General features: G+C 68.4%; 6 pseudogenes; all 6 read left to right on the forward strand.

Annotated features, from left to right (window-relative positions):
* Nucleotides 1-1,714: 1,714 nt before the first annotated feature.
* LOC148756932 (5S ribosomal RNA) lies at nt 1,715-1,834 on the forward strand (annotated as a pseudogene).
* Nucleotides 1,835-4,154: 2,320 nt separating this feature from the next.
* On the forward strand, nt 4,155-4,274 carry LOC148756933 (5S ribosomal RNA; annotated as a pseudogene).
* Nucleotides 4,275-5,713: 1,439 nt separating this feature from the next.
* Nucleotides 5,714-5,833, forward strand: LOC148756934 (5S ribosomal RNA; annotated as a pseudogene).
* Nucleotides 5,834-7,881: 2,048 nt separating this feature from the next.
* LOC148756935 (5S ribosomal RNA) lies at nt 7,882-8,001 on the forward strand (annotated as a pseudogene).
* Nucleotides 8,002-10,321: 2,320 nt separating this feature from the next.
* Nucleotides 10,322-10,441, forward strand: LOC148756936 (5S ribosomal RNA; annotated as a pseudogene).
* Nucleotides 10,442-11,877: 1,436 nt separating this feature from the next.
* LOC148756937 (5S ribosomal RNA) lies at nt 11,878-11,997 on the forward strand (annotated as a pseudogene).
* The last annotated feature ends 1,734 nt before the right edge of the window (nt 11,998-13,731 follow it).

The following is a 13,731-nucleotide window of genomic DNA, read 5'->3' on the forward strand; positions in this document are numbered from 1 at the left end:
CAACACACAGGGTACAAAGAGCCGGGACAAAGCAGGGGACTGAGGGAGCAGCACCCCAACACACCGCACGCCCTCGGACTCCAGGAGAGACCACCACAAGGGGAAGTGCAGGCACGCAGGCACACAACACTCTCAACCAGGGTGCCTGTGGGCTGCCACTCTCCTCCCGCGGGGCGGGGGGTTCCTGGGCGGGGCTCGGAGCCCACTGGCCCTCCCGCCCGGCCCGGGGGCTTCAAGGGTGACTTTCAATGCCCGGGCACTGCCTCCTTAGTGGAGCCCAGCCACGGGCATGACCACACTTCGGTTGAGAAGCTGCCACTTCAAAGCAGCGTCAGTGCGTCTGTCCCAGTCCGTGTGCCCGCTTGTGCGTCCCTCCCCCCTCCCCCACCCCATGTCTCTCTGGCTCTGTGACGTGCCTGTTGGGCTCTGGCTCTGGCTCAGGAGCTCTCTCCCCGCGTGCCAGCCCCCTCTTTCTCTGTCTCTGTCCATGTCTCTCTGTATGTCTAGGTACATACAGGTACATATAGGTGTATATTTCGATCTCGCTCCCTCTTTCTCCTCCTCCCGTTCTCTCTGTCGGTCCCTGTCCTGCGGGGACTCTAGTCCCTCTGCCCGCACAAGAACGCAGGATATGGCGAGGCCAAGAGGGAACACCAACAGAGCCACGGATAGGGGGCTCATAGCACTATGTCTCACGGGCGGCTGGCTCGGAGACACGGCAAGCCGGAGCCGCCCGATCCCCAACCTGTCGGCCGCTTCTCTGCCAACCCACCGACACACCGCCCGTCGACCCGCCAAGCGGGCCCACTGCAATCCGCGCCCCTCTGCAATTTGCAGTCCACCATCCGCGCTTCCTAGCTTGGCCACCGCAGCTCCTCCGGTGGCCAGTGGCCAATTGGCAACAGCTGATGGCCAAGCGGTCACAGCTGATGACCATGCAGCCCCCAAGCAGCACCCCTCCACGCGAGGCCCAGAGCCTGGAGAGTGCTCTCTGCGAGTCTGTCCCCACAGTCCCCGTCTGTCTCTCTCCGCCTCTCTCTTGCTCCGTCTCTGGCCTTCTCTCATCCTCTCTCTCACCTCCCTGGGTCAGGAGAGGTGACGTGTAGCCAGTGAAGGGACCGGACATCGGGCGGGGCTCCGGTCGCTGACGAGGGTTCCAGGGCCCAGACTGAAGGCTTGTGACGAAGGGTGGCTGCAGACTGGAGATGCTGCACCCTGGTGGCGCGGGTGGCTCTCCCTGGCTTTGGGCCTGTGGATGGGTCCGGTCAGGGCCAGGGCCTGGGTTGCACGTCCCTAGGGCCGGAGGGGACTGAGAGGACCCTGCGACCCCCTCGGTGGCCCTGAGAGGTGGGGACAGCACAGCAGCAAGGGGGGTGTGCGGTTGTGTGGCTGGGGGGAGATTTGAGGGGTTGGGGTAGGGGGACGGGGTAAAAGCCCTTCGGGGCCTGGGGAGGCCCAGGATGCCAGGGCGCCCAGACATATGTCACAGTCAGGGAAGTGACAGAGGCCCGTGGAGCCACTGGGGGGCGCGAAGGTGCCTCGCTGCGGGCCAGGAGTAGCCCGTCGCCCACACCAGCGGCGTCCGGAGGAGGCGGGGAGCGGGCGGGAGCCGCTCAGGCAGACGTGCTCGCCACCCTAGCGGCCCAGCAGCACGGCGCGCGGTCAGAGGCAGGCCGGGAGCAGGCTCTTGGGGCGCGGGGAGCCGGGTCCCAGCGTCTAGGGCCATACCACCCTGAACGCGCCCGATCTCGTCTGATCTCGGGAGCTAAGCAGGGAGGGGCCTGGTTAGTACTTGGATGGGAGACCGCCTGGGAATAGCTGCAGGCTTTTGCTCGCCTCTCCTTTTGCGCCGCCGCCCCGGCGTGGCTCCCTCCGAACCCCTGCCGCACCTTGCCCCTCTGCAGCCGCCCAGGCAGCCGAAGGTCCCCCTGGCCAGAGGAGGGTCAGTCGCCCAGCACTACAAGCTCGCATCCCCGGCCGCACACCAGGCCTGTCGGCCAGGGCTCCCCCCCACTCCCTCTTCTTAGTGCTCTTCGCCAAGGCAGGCCCTCAGCCTGCAGCAGTCAGCCGCCTCTCGGTCGCCGCCACCGCCATCGCAGGGCTCCCTCTCGCTCCCCGACCCTGCCGCCGCCGCAACCCCCAACGCCCAAGCCCAGGGCTGCCTGCCGGCGCAGGCCTCCACCAGGCTCTCTCCATCCCAGGACGTGCCGGTGCTTTGCACCTCTCCCCGAGCCCAGGGCACGCCCATCCCTGCGCCTGCCCTCGGGTCCCGACACACACGATCGGCGTGACCTCGGGCAAACGGGACGCCCACACGCCCCGCCCCACCGGAGTCTTCTGTCTCCGCTGGCAGGCACCTCGCCCCACACCCCCGCGCGCCCCTCCCGTCTCCCACAAGAGCCAGGAGCCCTCCCTTCCCGCCGGCCACGGTGTCCCTGAAACACAGGGCACAAAGAGCCGGGACAAACCAGGGGACGGCGGGAGCAGCACCCCAACACACCACGCGACATCGACTCCAGGGGAGACCACCACAAGGGCAGAGCAGGCACGCAGGCACACAACCCTCACAACCAGGGTGCCTGGGGGTGCCACTCTCCTCCCGCGGGCGGGTGCCTGGGCGGGGCTCAGAGACCACAGGCCCTCCGGAGACCCTGGCGGGCCGCCCCGGAGGCTTCAATGGTGACTGCCAACGCCAGGGCAATGCCTCCTTAGAGGAGCCCAGCCCCGGGCACGACCACACTCCGGTGGAGGAGCTGCCACTTCAACACAGCCTCAGTGCGTCTGTAACACTCCGTGTGCCCGCCTGTGCGTCCCTCCCACCCTCCCCCACCCCATATCTGTCAGGCTCTGAGAGGTGCCTGTTGGGCCCTGGCTCTGGCTCAGGAGCTCTCTCCCCGCGTGCCAGCCCCCTCTTTCTCTGTCTCTGTCCATGTCTCTCTGTATGTCTAGATACATACATGTACATATACGTGTATATTTCCATCTCGCTCCCTCTTACTCCTCCTCCCGTTCTGTCTGTCTGTCCCTGTCCTGCGGGGACTCTAGCCCCTCTGCCCGCACAAGAATGCAGGATTTGGCGAGGCCAAGAGGGAACACCAACAGACCACGGATAGGGGGCTCATAGCACCATGTCTCACGGGCGGCTGGCTTGGAGACTCGGCAAGCCGGAGCCGCCCGATCCCCAGCCTGCCGGCCGATTCTCTGCCAACCAACAGACCCGCCAACTTACCGACCCACCAAGCCGGCCAACTGCAGTCCGCGCCCCTCTGCAATTTGCAGTCCACAATCCGCGCTTCCTAGCTTGGCCACCGCAGCTCTGCCGGTGGCCAATGGCCAACTGGCAACAGCTGATGGCCAAGCGGTCACGGCTGATATCCATGCAGCCCCCACGCAGCACCCCTCCACGCGAGGCCCAGAGCCTGGAAAGTGCTCTCTGCGAGTCTGTCCCCACAGTCCCCGTCGGTCTCTCTCCGCCTCTCTCTTGCTCTGTCTCTGGCCTTCTCTCATCCTCTCTCTCACCTCCCTGGGTCAGGAGAGGTGACGTGTAGCCAGTGAAGTGAACAGTGATCGGGCGGGACGCCGGTCGCTGACGAGGGGCGAGAACCCAGAAAGAAGGCTGTGTGAGGAAGGGTGGCGGCGGACTGGAGGTGCTGCCCCCTGGTGGCGGGTGGCTCTCCCTGGCTTTGGGCCAGTGGGTGGGGCCGGCCAGGGCCAGGGCCTGGGTTGCACGTCCCTAGGGTGGAGGGGACTGAGAGGACCCTGCGACCCCCTCGGTGGCCCTGAGAGGTGGGGACAGCACAGCAGCAAGGGGGGTGTGCGGTTGTGGGGCTGGGGGGAGATGAGAGGGGTTGGGGTAGGGGGGCGGGGTAAAAGCCCTTCGGGGCCTGGGGAGGCCCAGGATGCCAGGGCGCCCAGACATATGTCACAGTCAGGGAAGTGACGGAGGCCCGTTAGAGCCACTGGGGGGCGCGAAGGGGCCTCGCTGCGGGCCAGGAGTAGCCCGTCGCCCACACCAGCGGCGTCCGGAGGAGGCGGGGAGCTGGCGGGAGGCGCTCGGGCAGACGTGCTCGCCACCCGAGCGGCCCAGCAGCATGGCGTGCGCTCAGAAGCAGGTCGGGAGCAGGCTCTTGGAGTGCCGGGAGCCGGGTCCCAGCGCCTAAGGCCACACCACCCTGCACGCGCCAGATCTCGTCTGATCTCGGGAGCTAAGCAGGGAGGGGCCTGGTTAGTACTTGGATGGGAGACCGCCTGGGAATAGCTGCAGGCTTTTGCTCGCCTCTCCTTTTGCATCGCCGCCCCGGCGTGGCTCCCTGCGAACCCCTGCCGCCCCTTGCCTCTCTGCAGCCGCCCAGCCAGCCGAAGGTCCCCCTGACCAGCAGAGGGTTAGCCGCCAGGCACTACAAGCTGGCAGCCCCGGCCGCACACCAGGCCCGTCGGCCAGGGCTCCCCCGCACACCCTCTTCTCAGTCCTCTTCAGTCCCGGAGGCTGTCATCTCGATCCCTTCGCCGACCTTCGATCGCCGCCACCGCCAACAGCGCTGCCCTCGCCCCCGCCGCCACCGCCAAATCCGCCGCCATCACCGCGCTCCCCACACCCCCCTCCAGCGCTGCCCTCACCCCTGCCCCCGCCCTCGCCACCGCCATCGCTGTACTGCTTCAATCTCCCGCCTCTGCTCTCCCCTCCTCCGCCGCCAGCACCGCCCTCTTCCCCGCTACCGCCGCCGCCGCCGGCGCCAACCCTCCCCGCGCCCAGCGCCCGCCGACACAGCCCCCAACGCTGCCGCCGCCTCCATCACCGACCTCGCAACCCTCCCGCGCCGCTGCCGCCGACGCCGCCAACGCTGCTCGCGATCAGCCCCCGCTTCTCCCGCCGCCGCCGCCAGGATCACCGCGCTCCCCACCCCCTCCGCCAGCGCTGCCCTCGCCCCCTCCCCCGCCCCCGCCGCCGCCATCGCCGTACTCCCTCAAACTCCCTCCTCTGCTCTCTCCCCCTTGGCCGCCAGCACCGCGCTCCCCATCCCCGCCGCCAGTGCTGCCCTGTTCCCCACCCCCGCCCCCGCCGCCGCCATTGCCGCACTCCCTCAATCTCCCTCCTCTGCTCTCCCAGCCTCCAGCACCGCCATCTCCCCCGCCTCCGCCCCAGCCCCCGCCGCCGCCGCCGCCACCATCGCCATACTCCCTCAATCTCCCGCCTCTGCTCTCCCGGCCTCCTCCGCCCCCGCCGCCGCCGCCGCCGCCGCCGCCGCCGCCGCCGCCGCCGCCGCCCCCCCCTCCGCAGCCGCCCAAGCCGCCGCCGCGGGGTCCTCCCACAACTCCCAAGCCCAGGGTTGCCTGCTGGTGCAGGCCTCCCCCAGCCTTGGGGGTGCGGTTGTTGGTAAACCTGGTGGCGGTAGGGGGGCGGGGTGTATGGCGGTCTGGGTCCGGGGAGTCCCAGGATGCCAGAGTTCCACGAATTCTGGCACCATCAGGGAAGTGGCAGTGTCCCATGGAGCCTCGGGTGGCGCGAAGGGGCCTCGCTGCCGGCCAGGAGTAGCCCGCCGCCCACGCCTGGGGCATTCGGAAGAGGCGGGGAGCCGGACTGGGAGGGGGACGCGGTGCTGGCAGAGCCGGCCAGCAGGTCGATGCTCACCACCGGAGCCGCGCATCTGCATGGCGCGCGCTCACGAGGCAGGCCGGGAGCAGGCTCTTGGGGCGCGGGGAGCCGAGTCCCATCGTCTATGGCCGTACCACCCTGAACGCGCCCGATCTCCTCTGATCTCGGGAGCTAAGCAGGGAGGGGCCTGGTTAGTGCTTGGATGGGAGACCGCCTGGGAATACCTGTAGGCTTTTGCTCGCCTCTCCTTTTGCGCCGCCGCCCCTGCGTGGCTCCCTCCGAACCCCTGCCGCCCCTTGCCCCTCTGCAGCCGCCCATCCAGCCGAAGGTCCCCCTGGCCAGAGGCCGGTCAGCCACCCGGCGCTACAAGCTGGCAGCCCCGGCCGCACACCAGGCCCGTCGGCCAGGGCTCACCCCCACACCCTCTTCTTAGTCCTCTTCGCCGAGGCAGGCAGTCAGCCAGCAGCAGTTAGCCGAGCCTGTGTCTCCGCCGGCAGGCACCTCTCCCCACACCCCCGCGCGCCCCCTCCCATCGCCCACAAGAGCCAGGAACCCTCCCTTCCCGCAGTGGCCCCAACACACAGGGTACAAAGAGCCGGGACAAAGCAGGGGACTGAGGGAGCAGCACCCCAACACACCGCACGCCCTCGGACTCCAGGAGAGACCACCACAAGGGGAAGTGCAGGCACGCAGGCACACAACACTCTCAACCAGGGTGCCTGTGGGCTGCCACTCTCCTCCCGCGGGGCGGGGGGTTCCTGGGCGGGGCTCGGAGCCCACTGGCCCTCCCGCCCGGCCCGGGGGCTTCAAGGGTGACTTTCAATGCCCGGGCACTGCCTCCTTAGTGGAGCCCAGCCACGGGCATGACCACACTTCGGTTGAGAAGCTGCCACTTCAAAGCAGCGTCAGTGCGTCTGTCCCAGTCCGTGTGCCCGCTTGTGCGTCCCTCCCCCCTCCCCCACCCCATGTCTCTCTGGCTCTGTGACGTGCCTGTTGGGCTCTGGCTCTGGCTCAGGAGCTCTCTCCCCGCGTGCCAGCCCCCTCTTTCTCTGTCTCTGTCCATGTCTTTCTGTATGTCTAGGTACATACAGGTACATATAGGTGTATATTTCGATCTCGCTCCCTCTTTCTCCTCCTCCCGTTCTCTCTGTCGGTCCCTGTCCTGCGGGGACTCTAGTCCCTCTGCCCGCACAAGAACGCAGGATATGGCGAGGCCAAGAGGGAACACCAACAGAGCCACGGATAGGGGGCTCATAGCACTATGTCTCACGGGCGGCTGGCTCGGAGACACGGCAAGCCGGAGCCGCCCGATCCCCAACCTGTCGGCCGCTTCTCTGCCAACCCACCGACACACCGCCCGTCGACCCGCCAAGCGGGCCCACTGCAATCCGCGCCCCTCTGCAATTTGCAGTCCACCATCCGCGCTTCCTAGCTTGGCCACCGCAGCTCCTCCGGTGGCCAGTGGCCAATTGGCAACAGCTGATGGCCAAGCGGTCACAGCTGAATACCATGCAGCCCCCAAGCAGCACCCCTCCACGCGAGGCCCAGAGCCTGGAGAGTGCTCTCTGCGAGTCTGTCCCCACAGTCCCCGTCTGTCTCTCTCCGCCTCTCTCTTGCTCCGTCTCTGGCCTTCTCTCATCCTCTCTCTCACCTCCCTGGGTCAGGAGAGGTGACGTGTAGCCAGTGAAGGGACCGGACATCGGGCGGGGCTCCGGTCGCTGACGAGGGTTCCAGGGCCCAGACTGAAGGCTTGTGACGAAGGGTGGCTGCAGACTGGAGATGCTGCACCCTGGTGGCGCGGGTGGCTCTCCCTGGCTTTGGGCCTGTGGATGGGTCCGGTCAGGGCCAGGGCCTGGGTTGCACGTCCCTAGGGCCGGAGGGGACTGAGAGGACCCTGCGACCCCCTCGGTGGCCCTGAGAGGTGGGGACAGCACAGCAGCAAGGGGGGTGTGCGGTTGTGTGGCTGGGGGGAGATTTGAGGGGTTGGGGTAGGGGGACGGGGTAAAAGCCCTTCGGGGCCTGGGGAGGCCCAGGATGCCAGGGCGCCCAGACATATGTCACAGTCAGGGAAGTGACAGAGGCCCGTGGAGCCACTGGGGGGCGCGAAGGTGCCTCGCTGCGGGCCAGGAGTAGCCCGTCGCCCACACCAGCGGCGTCCGGAGGAGGCGGGGAGCGGGCGGGAGCCGCTCAGGCAGACGTGCTCGCCACCCTAGCGGCCCAGCAGCACGGCGCGCGGTCAGAGGCAGGCCGGGAGCAGGCTCTTGGGGCGCGGGGAGCCGGGTCCCAGCGTCTAGGGCCATACCACCCTGAACGCGCCCGATCTCGTCTGATCTCGGGAGCTAAGCAGGGAGGGGCCTGGTTAGTACTTGGATGGGAGACCGCCTGGGAATAGCTGCAGGCTTTTGCTCGCCTCTCCTTTTGCGCCGCCGCCCCGGCGTGGCTCCCTCCGAACCCCTGCCGCACCTTGCCCCTCTGCAGCCGCCCAGGCAGCCGAAGGTCCCCCTGGCCAGAGGAGGGTCAGTCGCCCAGCACTACAAGCTCGCATCCCCGGCCGCACACCAGGCCTGTCGGCCAGGGCTCCCCCCCACTCCCTCTTCTTAGTGCTCTTCGCCAAGGCAGGCCCTCAGCCTGCAGCAGTCAGCCGCCTCTCGGTCGCCGCCACCGCCATCGCAGGGCTCCCTCTCGCTCCCCGACCCTGCCGCCGCCGCAACCCCCAACGCCCAAGCCCAGGGCTGCCTGCCGGCGCAGGCCTCCACCAGGCTCTCTCCATCCCAGGACGTGCCGGTGCTTTGCACCTCTCCCCGAGCCCAGGGCACGCCCATCCCTGCGCCTGCCCTCGGGTCCCGACACACACGATCGGCGTGACCTCGGGCAAACGGGACGCCCACACGCCCCGCCCCACCGGAGTCTTCTGTCTCCGCTGGCAGGCACCTCGCCCCACACCCCCGCGCGCCCCTCCCGTCTCCCACAAGAGCCAGGAGCCCTCCCTTCCCGCCGGCCACGGTGTCCCTGAAACACAGGGCACAAAGAGCCGGGACAAACCAGGGGACGGCGGGAGCAGCACCCCAACACACCACGCGACATCGACTCCAGGGGAGACCACCACAAGGGCAGAGCAGGCACGCAGGCACACAACCCTCACAACCAGGGTGCCTGGGGGTGCCACTCTCCTCCCGCGGGCGGGTGCCTGGGCGGGGCTCAGAGACCACAGGCCCTCCGGAGACCCTGGCGGGCCGCCCCGGAGGCTTCAATGGTGACTGCCAACGCCAGGGCAATGCCTCCTTAGAGGAGCCCAGCCCCGGGCACGACCACACTCCGGTGGAGGAGCTGCCACTTCAACACAGCCTCAGTGCGTCTGTAACACTCCGTGTGCCCGCCTGTGCGTCCCTCCCACCCTCCCCCACCCCATATCTGTCAGGCTCTGAGAGGTGCCTGTTGGGCCCTGGCTCTGGCTCAGGAGCTCTCTCCCCGCGTGCCAGCCCCCTCTTTCTCTGTCTCTGTCCATGTCTCTCTGTATGTCTAGATACATACATGTACATATACGTGTATATTTCCATCTCGCTCCCTCTTACTCCTCCTCCCGTTCTGTCTGTCTGTCCCTGTCCTGCGGGGACTCTAGCCCCTCTGCCCGCACAAGAATGCAGGATTTGGCGAGGCCAAGAGGGAACACCAACAGACCACGGATAGGGGGCTCATAGCACCATGTCTCACGGGCGGCTGGCTTGGAGACTCGGCAAGCCGGAGCCGCCCGATCCCCAGCCTGCCGGCCGATTCTCTGCCAACCAACAGACCCGCCAACTTACCGACCCACCAAGCCGGCCAACTGCAGTCCGCGCCCCTCTGCAATTTGCAGTCCACAATCCGCGCTTCCTAGCTTGGCCACCGCAGCTCTGCCGGTGGCCAATGGCCAACTGGCAACAGCTGATGGCCAAGCGGTCACGGCTGATATCCATGCAGCCCCCACGCAGCACCCCTCCACGCGAGGCCCAGAGCCTGGAAAGTGCTCTCTGCGAGTCTGTCCCCACAGTCCCCGTCGGTCTCTCTCCGCCTCTCTCTTGCTCTGTCTCTGGCCTTCTCTCATCCTCTCTCTCACCTCCCTGGGTCAGGAGAGGTGACGTGTAGCCAGTGAAGTGAACAGTGATCGGGCGGGACGCCGGTCGCTGACGAGGGGCGAGAACCCAGAAAGAAGGCTGTGTGAGGAAGGGTGGCGGCGGACTGGAGGTGCTGCCCCCTGGTGGCGGGTGGCTCTCCCTGGCTTTGGGCCAGTGGGTGGGGCCGGCCAGGGCCAGGGCCTGGGTTGCACGTCCCTAGGGTGGAGGGGACTGAGAGGACCCTGCGACCCCCTCGGTGGCCCTGAGAGGTGGGGACAGCACAGCAGCAAGGGGGGTGTGCGGTTGTGGGGCTGGGGGGAGATGAGAGGGGTTGGGGTAGGGGGGCGGGGTAAAAGCCCTTCGGGGCCTGGGGAGGCCCAGGATGCCAGGGCGCCCAGACATATGTCACAGTCAGGGAAGTGACGGAGGCCCGTTAGAGCCACTGGGGGGCGCGAAGGGGCCTCGCTGCGGGCCAGGAGTAGCCCGTCGCCCACACCAGCGGCGTCCGGAGGAGGCGGGGAGCTGGCGGGAGGCGCTCGGGCAGACGTGCTCGCCACCCGAGCGGCCCAGCAGCATGGCGTGCGCTCAGAAGCAGGTCGGGAGCAGGCTCTTGGAGTGCCGGGAGCCGGGTCCCAGCGCCTAAGGCCACACCACCCTGCACGCGCCAGATCTCGTCTGATCTCGGGAGCTAAGCAGGGAGGGGCCTGGTTAGTACTTGGATGGGAGACCGCCTGGGAATAGCTGCAGGCTTTTGCTCGCCTCTCCTTTTGCATCGCCGCCCCGGCGTGGCTCCCTGCGAACCCCTGCCGCCCCTTGCCTCTCTGCAGCCGCCCAGCCAGCCGAAGGTCCCCCTGACCAGCAGAGGGTTAGCCGCCAGGCACTACAAGCTGGCAGCCCCGGCCGCACACCAGGCCCGTCGGCCAGGGCTCCCCCGCACACCCTCTTCTCAGTCCTCTTCAGTCCCGGAGGCTGTCATCTCGATCCCTTCGCCGACCTTCGATCGCCGCCACCGCCAACAGCGCTGCCCTCGCCCCCGCCGCCACCGCCAAATCCGCCGCCATCACCGCGCTCCCCACACCCCCCTCCAGCGCTGCCCTCACCCCTGCCCCCGCCCTCGCCACCGCCATCGCTGTACTGCTTCAATCTCCCGCCTCTGCTCTCCCCTCCTCCGCCGCCAGCACCGCCCTCTTCCCCGCTACCGCCGCCGCCGCCGGCGCCAACCCTCCCCGCGCCCAGCGCCCGCCGACACAGCCCCCAACGCTGCCGCCGCCTCCATCACCGACCTCGCAACCCTCCCGCGCCGCTGCCGCCGACGCCGCCAACGCTGCTCGCGATCAGCCCCCGCTTCTCCCGCCGCCGCCGCCAGGATCACCGCGCTCCCCACCCCCTCCGCCAGCGCTGCCCTCGCCCCCTCCCCCGCCCCCGCCGCCGCCATCGCCGTACTCCCTCAAACTCCCTCCTCTGCTCTCTCCCCCTTGGCCGCCAGCACCGCGCTCCCCATCCCCGCCGCCAGTGCTGCCCTGTTCCCCACCCCCGCCCCCGCCGCCGCCATTGCCGCACTCCCTCAATCTCCCTCCTCTGCTCTCCCCGCCTCCAGCACCGCCATCTCCCCCGCCTCCGCCCCAGCCCCCGCCGCCGCCGCCGCCACCATCGCCATACTCCCTCAATCTCCCGCCTCTGCTCTCCCGGCCTCCTCCGCCCCCGCCGCCGCCGCCGCCGCCGCCGCCGCCGCCGCCGCCGCCGCCCCCCCCTCCGCAGCCGCCCAAGCCGCCGCCGCGGGGTCCTCCCACAACTCCCAAGCCCAGGGTTGCCTGCTGGTGCAGGCCTCCCCCAGCCTTGGGGGTGCGGTTGTTGGTAAACCTGGTGGCGGTAGGGGGGCGGGGTGTATGGCGGTCTGGGTCCGGGGAGTCCCAGGATGCCAGAGTTCCACGAATTCTGGCACCATCAGGGAAGTGGCAGTGTCCCATGGAGCCTCGGGTGGCGCGAAGGGGCCTCGCTGCCGGCCAGGAGTAGCCCGCCGCCCACGCCTGGGGCATTCGGAAGAGGCGGGGAGCCGGACTGGGAGGGGGACGCGGTGCTGGCAGAGCCGGCCAGCAGGTCGATGCTCACCACCGGAGCCGCGCATCTGCATGGCGCGCGCTCACGAGGCAGGCCGGGAGCAGGCTCTTGGGGCGCGGGGAGCCGAGTCCCATCGTCTATGGCCGTACCACCCTGAACGCGCCCGATCTCCTCTGATCTCGGGAGCTAAGCAGGGAGGGGCCTGGTTAGTGCTTGGATGGGAGACCGCCTGGGAATACCTGTAGGCTTTTGCTCGCCTCTCCTTTTGCGCCGCCGCCCCTGCGTGGCTCCCTCCGAACCCCTGCCGCCCCTTGCCCCTCTGCAGCCGCCCATCCAGCCGAAGGTCCCCCTGGCCAGAGGCCGGTCAGCCACCCGGCGCTACAAGCTGGCAGCCCCGGCCGCACACCAGGCCCGTCGGCCAGGGCTCACCCCCACACCCTCTTCTTAGTCCTCTTCGCCGAGGCAGGCAGTCAGCCAGCAGCAGTTAGCCGAGCCTGTGTCTCCGCCGGCAGGCACCTCTCCCCACACCCCCGCGCGCCCCCTCCCATCGCCCACAAGAGCCAGGAACCCTCCCTTCCCGCAGTGGCCCCAACACACAGGGTACAAAGAGCCGGGACAAAGCAGGGGACTGAGGGAGCAGCACCCCAACACACCGCACGCCCTCGGACTCCAGGAGAGACCACCACAAGGGGAAGTGCAGGCACGCAGGCACACAACACTCTCAACCAGGGTGCCTGTGGGCTGCCACTCTCCTCCCGCGGGGCGGGGGGTTCCTGGGCGGGGCTCGGAGCCCACTGGCCCTCCCGCCCGGCCCGGGGGCTTCAAGGGTGACTTTCAATGCCCGGGCACTGCCTCCTTAGTGGAGCCCAGCCACGGGCATGACCACACTTCGGTTGAGAAGCTGCCACTTCAAAGCAGCGACAGTGCGTCTGTCCCAGTCCGTGTGCCCGCTTGTGCGTCCCTCCCCCCTCCCCCACCCCATGTCTCTCTGGCTCTGTGACGTGCCTGTTGGGCTCTGGCTCTGGCTCAGGAGCTCTCTCCCCGCGTGCCAGCCCCCTCTTTCTCTGTCTCTGTCCATGTCTCTCTGTATGTCTAGGTACATACAGGTACATATAGGTGTATATTTCGATCTCGCTCCCTCTTTCTCCTCCTCCCGTTCTCTCTGTCGGTCCCTGTCCTGCGGGGACTCTAGTCCCTCTGCCCGCACAAGAACGCAGGATATGGCGAGGCCAAGAGGGAACACCAACAGAGCCACGGATAGGGGGCTCATAGCACTATGTCTCACGGGCGGCTGGCTCGGAGACACGGCAAGCCGGAGCCGCCCGATCCCCAACCTGTCGGCCGCTTCTCTGCCAACCCACCGACACACCGCCCGTCGACCCGCCAAGCGGGCCCACTGCAATCCGCGCCCCTCTGCAATTTGCAGTCCACCATCCGCGCTTCCTAGCTTGGCCACCGCAGCTCCTCCGGTGGCCAGTGGCCAATTGGCAACAGCTGATGGCCAAGCGGTCACAGCTGATGACCATGCAGCCCCCAAGCAGCACCCCTCCACGCGAGGCCCAGAGCCTGGAGAGTGCTCTCTGCGAGTCTGTCCCCACAGTCCCCGTCTGTCTCTCTCCGCCTCTCTCTTGCTCCGTCTCTGGCCTTCTCTCATCCTCTCTCTCACCTCCCTGGGTCAGGAGAGGTGACGTGTAGCCAGTGAAGGGACCGGACATCGGGCGGGGCTCCGGTCGCTGACGAGGGTTCCAGGGCCCAGACTGAAGGCTTGTGACGAAGGGTGGCTGCAGACTGGAGATGCTGCACCCTGGTGGCGCGGGTGGCTCTCCCTGGCTTTGGGCCTGTGGATGGGTCCGGTCAGGGCCAGGGCCTGGGTTGCACGTCCCTAGGGCCGGAGGGGACTGAGAGGACCCTGCGACCCCCTCGGTGGCCCTGAGAGGTGGGGACAGCACAGCAGCAAGGGGGGTGTGCGGTTGTGTGGCTGGGGGGAGA

The sequence above is a fragment of the Rhinolophus sinicus genome, chromosome 10 (genome assembly GCF_057876585.1).
Source record: "Rhinolophus sinicus isolate RSI-liver-muscle chromosome 10, RSI-T2T, whole genome shotgun sequence".
Lineage (NCBI taxonomy): Eukaryota > Metazoa > Chordata > Mammalia > Chiroptera > Rhinolophidae > Rhinolophus > Rhinolophus sinicus.